A 5,901-nucleotide genomic window follows, 5' to 3' on the forward strand; every position below is an offset into this window, starting at 1 on the left:
CTCTACACCCTAAAGCATATTGCTCGCTGTATGTTTGCTTGTATGCAGACTTGCCATATTTATTTATGTAAGTGTTAAAAATTTTTTTTAGATGTTTATTTTCAAGAGAGAGAGAGAGCACACACGCGCATGCACAGGCGAGTCTAAGAGGGGCAGAGAGAGAGACGGAGACACAGAATATGAAGCAGGCTCCAGGCTCTGGGCTGTCAGCAGAGAGTCCGATGCAGAGCTTGAACTCACAAACCGTGAGATCATGACCTGAGCCGAAGTTGGATGCTCAACCAGCTGAGCCACCCAGGTGCCCCTATTTATGTAAATCTTACTTCCGCTCCTACTAGTCTCCTGGGTGTGGAGACGGGGAGAAGGCCTGAGGAGGCCCAATGCTTCACACTACAAACCACAGTTACATGAGGAACACCAGCTTTATGAATGTGGGGAGAAGGTGATAGGGATCTGAATGAAGACAGCGGCAGTTGGAATGGAAAGAAGGGCTGCATGTTAAAGACTGAACCGAGCTAATCAGACTCCCTGGAGGCTGATTAGATCTGGAGTATGGGTGGGAGGAGGAGGAATCAATGACTAAAAAAAATTTTTTAAGTCTATTTTTTTAGTAATCTCTACGCCCAGTGTGGGGCTCAACCTCATGACCCTGAGATCAAGAGTCCCATGCTTTTCCGACTGAGCCAGACAGGGAACCCTCTATGATTTCCATTTTAACTCTGGTTATCTAGAGAGGTGGTAGAATGACCCTGTGGGAAATATCTCATTTTTTGGCTACTCAGCCACTAAGCTCCTTTCCCCACAGTTGAGGAAATCAGACATGCTATGCATTTTGAGTGGGGTTTGGCTTCCCAGTACAGATGACTTAAGGGCCAGATATAGTCTCTGATCTTTGTTGGCTATGGCATGGGCTTGTGACCTAAACTCAGGTGTTATCAGGCTCTAAATCTGGAGCAAGTGACATAGACCAGCACGGACTATTTAGGCTCCATCCCGGTGTCGGCATCCAGGCCTCATTTCTGGGGTTGCTGCCGGTGCCAGAGTCCTTTCCTAGGCTGCCTGCCCTCTCTTGGTTCCTGGCCATTTGCTCCTGGATCTCCAGCCTTCCTGAGAATTATGAGGTCCTGGAGCCCTGCAAGTAGATTCCTTTTCTACTTAAGTAGCCAGAATTGGTTTCAAGTTTTTGCAACCCAAAACTTAGACTAGTACTGGGCCCACTTGAATTGAGTTCATCTCAGGAGCCTTGAATTCCTGTGTTCCCTTTAGATGAGCTGTTAACGGTTCGGTTTCCAACCGTCAGAGAATCACAGGATCCCAAGAGGGCAGTTCCCAGGCCACCTGCTCCAACTCAGCACCCAGTACCCTCAACTCCCTCTATGGTGCTCAGAAGATGCACCAGTGATTAGGGGCTCATTTTGCTGCCAGGCGTTGGACTCCATTGTCAGATGTTTTTGGTAACTTCTACCCATGGCTTCTAGTTCTTTTCTATGGAAAACCGTCCTATTCTGTATTATATTTAATTTTAGAAGTTTCTTTATGCCTTTTGAAAGTGAAGTAAATATGGGGCGCCTCAGTGGTCTCAGTTGTTTGAGCGTCTAACTTCGGCTCAGGTCATGATCTCACAGCTCATGGGTTTGAGCCCCGTGTTGGGCTCCGTGCTGACAGCTCAGAGCCTGGAGCCTGTTTCGGATTCTGTGTCTCCCTCTCTCTCTGCCTCTCCCCTGCTTGGACTCTGTCTCTCTCTCTCTCTCTCTCTCAATAGATAAACATTAAAAAGAACAACAACAAAGTGAAGTAAATGTACCAAATAAGTGAAGATGACGTCAGTGTTGGATACTGAGTTGTGAGGTGATGTGGAAGATCTCAGGGAAAGTGAACCCGCAGCCGAGGCGAGGACGGGGGTCACAGAGATTTGGGACTCTCGGAAAGAAAGTGAGGCAAACACTTGGCAGAAGAATGAAGACTGGGTGCTGCGGGGCGCAGGAAAGCCTGTGGTCTGGGGGGAAGGGGAGGGGGGAGATGAGAGGAGAGTGAGGGATGGGGAGAGAGACTGAGGGTGAAATTGGGGTCGTCTGGCAATTGACCTGGCCATTTCGACAGACTTTGAAAAATGCCCACAGCCACATCTGTATCATGCCGGGCAGTCCTCCATCAGGAGCCGCTGGGGGAGAGACGGGAAGTGTGGTCAGAAAGTAGGATGTGAGCCCCTGAAGCCCAAGGGGGAGAGAAATTTAGGAAGCAAATGGAGCTTAGCAGGGCCAGGAGCCTTCCAAAGGCCACGGGGAGGAGAGGGCCATTGCACCCCGCAGAGTGGGCAGAGGCTGGAGAAGGGGAGAAGGGAGAAGGGGTGTGTGTGGTGACTGGAACGAGCAGGAAGGAGAGGAGGGGCGTCGGCTAGGAAGCCTGGAGTGCCGGCCCCTGAGAGGGACTAGGCCTCCCTGGAGAAGCAGAGGTCCAGGCTGGGGTGGGAGCAGTTGGGTTTGGAGTGCGTCCTCGGCAGCCCCTCGGACCCGTGTCAGAGGTGCAGAAAGAAGGCTGCGTGTGACTGAGGGGAGGAAGGGCACGGATGGAAGACACGCTGAAGTGGGGACAAGAGATGAGGGAAGGCACAGGAAGCCGTTGTCACAGAAGTCCAGAGGTCTTTGGGACATTCAGAAGACCCGTGTCAAAAGTCCTGGGCTGACACCACGACTTCCCCCTTGAAAACCGGAGAAAACAATAGCCCCACCATTTCCAAAGGAAGTTAGAGAGTTTTGTGAAGAGAAAGGAGAGCAGAGTGATCTGAGGCAAATGTTCACGTCCAGGGTTTAGGGGTCCAGGGTCCGCCCCTGGCTCATCTGCGGCTGGGCCAGCTGTATGCTTCAGGCCTCATGCAATTAGGGTTTTGTGTAGTTTGGGGAACTGACAGAGAAGGTAATGTTATTTTTGTCAGCAGAGGCACCACAGGCCAGAAACAAAAAGAATGTGCATGTGTGTGGGGGAGAGTGTTAAAATGTTCGATAATCCAGATTATCAACCATCCATGGGCCCCTGGAATGCATTTTGAAATTCCCATTTGAAAGGGGTGAGTCACGATCTGAGAATTCACTTCACACAATCACAAAGCTACACTGGAAAGATCCAACTGCGTCGCGGTTTCCTCAGTCCAATCCCCGGTAACCCCTCGCCATGGCCCCCTTTACAGTCAGCTGTCCAGGAATTTGGCATCCGAGAGGAGTTGCCTGGGACATAATACAAAGAGACTGAGGGGTAAGTAAAGGTGGTCTTCATTTTCAGATTTTTAATGTGGGTCTTAATGATTAGGCGCTATGGTAAATAGGTGTAGTTTCTAAAATTTGCATGTCTCTTTCTGTGGTTTCACGTGGCTCAAGTTGGCCTCTCTCCTGGTTGTAAACCGGCGACAAACCAGGTGCAAGTGGATGCAGGAACGTGACCTTGTTTAGACCTGGGGATCTCCAGGATCTGGGTACCATGCTGGGGTTGGAAAAAGTGAGTTTACCTTTAAGAATTGTTAGGTACTCACAGGGACTACATGAGGTGACTTTCCTCTTAGAACTGAGAGCTAAATGCTCTTTCCCACCCTTTTTTGCCCCCTTCACTGTTACTTCTTACATCTTTCTTCTGGGAGCCATTAAAGACCTTTTGTTCAGAAGATGGTTCTAGAACTTTGCATTACTAATCTGTAGGGCATTCTGACACTATATGAACAGGAGTGGACCAGGCCAAAGCTCAGCTGAGGTCAGTCAGAGCCAGATCTACCCCCAAAGCATGGAGTTGGGGGTGGCGGGGGTGGCGTACATATAGATCCCTAGATACCAGTTCTCAGCTCCCGCCTGGGGAAGGGCCTAGGAGTCTGTAAACCCAGCCCCTCATCTGGGTGGGTTGGCTTGAAACCAGCGAACCAGTTCTTTCTTTTTCTTCCAGATTAGGGAACCAGGGCTCGGTGAGAGTGAGTGCCCCAGAGGTCACGGTGAGTTTGGGGCCACAGCGCAGTGTCCTGACTCCGACCAGGGCGCGCCTTCCCCCGAGGCGCACGGAACATTGTTAGGACGGACGCCCGCAGGCACGGGGCCTGGCTTAAGTGAACACTGACGGATCGCTAGCGCCCAGTCCACAGGCCCGCCCCGTCAGTCCGTCTTCTGTTTCCTTTGCCTCTTCCTGCCTCCCCTGCTTTCTCGGCAAGTCCTCAACCACCATGCAAGCGAACTTGTTTTTCTCAGTAGCTGTGCAAGTCTAGAGACATGCAACGCAAGGGTTGCCTCATCACAAGGCTGCCCTGCCGGAGATCTGTATCTTGTTTATTTATGGAGGGAGCAGACATGTCTGAAATCACCCGCATGGCTTTGTGATAGGCCACGTGTCAGCAGCTGGTGACCCCAGGACAGGCCCGGAGTGCGCAGTGGAGTCTGGGTTTGTGGCAGTGCCGTGGGAGCCTGGCCCAGAACAGGAAGGAGCTTTCCCCTTCATCTGTCACCCCTTCAGGCCACCCCAGCTGGTGGCTAGAGTGCTTAAAAGAGGCTAAAACAGAGGGCTCTTTTTTTTTTTGTTAAAAAAAATTTTTTTAATGTTTTATTTATTTCTGAGAGAGAGAGAGACAGCATGAGCAGGTGAGGGTCAGAGAGAGAGGGAGACACAGAATCTGAAGCAGACTCCAGGCTCTGAGCTGTCAGCACAGAGCCTGATGCGGGGCTTGAACCCATGAACTGCAAGATCATGACCTGGGCCGAAGTCAGATGCTTAACTGACTGAGCCACCCAGGCATCCCCAACAGAGGGCTCTTTGTAAGCTGTAACAAGTGGCTTGCAGCATGATCTGCTTCTCCTCCCTGAGAGACCTTCTGGCGGTTTCTGCAGGTAAGGAAGTGTATCTTTCATTGGTAAGAAGCAGCTTAAGTCCAGTTGGTGATTTCTCTTTCTGTATCCAAGTGCTATGCCTTAGGCTCAGGATGGCTTCCCTGCCCCTCACATTCCAGAACTATGTCTGCCTCCACTCTTGCCATGTGATGAGCAGCCCGAGGGGTCCCCGTGACTGGCTCGATCTCAGGTAGTGACCGGCTCTGCTCCGTTTCTCTCCTGCCTTCTGCCATCCTAGGAATCTCTTCCATGGAACTGAATGGACCTTGACCTCTGGACGCTGGCCGGCCCTGAGCCTGCCAGTTGCTCGGTCCAGGATGAGCCTATGGTAGAGGGCTAATGCTCCTTCCTTGAAGCAATTAGAGCTGCCCTGGCCTGAGATATTTTACACGGATCTTAATTAGACTTGGCATCCCGCCAAGGGAAGTAACTCTTCTGGTACACGAAAGGGAAAGTGGCACACCACGTGTGCCTCCCACGTATTCCACTCACTTAAGGCTCTGCCCGGCCACGGATAGTGAAGCGGAGATGGATGTCACAGCATGTCATGCTAGGGGCTTCTACAAGGCAAGGACACTAAGTGGCTGAGGAAGACTCCGGGGGTGAAGAGTACATACCAAGCAAACTATCTCCTTGGGACACACTTCCATACAGGACACGCCCACACTGCACATGGACAGTGAGATGTACAAAGAACGACAGACACCCACAGGCTGTGCGTCGGGCCCAGCTGCGTGTTCCCTGTCCCGACCTTACTTACTCTGCCTCTGAGGTCCTAGTTCCTGGGGCGCCAGGCAGAGGAGGGCTGTCTCAACCAGGCCCCAACGGCCTTTCCCACCTACTTCAAAGTCACTTACGAGGCAGAGTACATCCCAGGATGCTGTGAGGTTTCGGGACAATTCCCAGGTGCCTGTGAGCCACAGGCGTCCATAGGAAAAGCGGCAACTGAGAGCAGCAACAGGCGCACCCCCTTCCTGACTCTGGGGCTGAACCTATGGCTCAGGATGCTTTAGGTGGTTGCCATAAAACCAGAAGAAAACGGAGAAGG

This window comes from Hyaena hyaena, unplaced genomic scaffold (assembly GCF_003009895.1).
Source record: "Hyaena hyaena isolate Hyena2069 unplaced genomic scaffold, ASM300989v1 scaffold_397, whole genome shotgun sequence".
NCBI classification, from domain to species: Eukaryota; Metazoa; Chordata; class Mammalia; order Carnivora; family Hyaenidae; genus Hyaena; species Hyaena hyaena.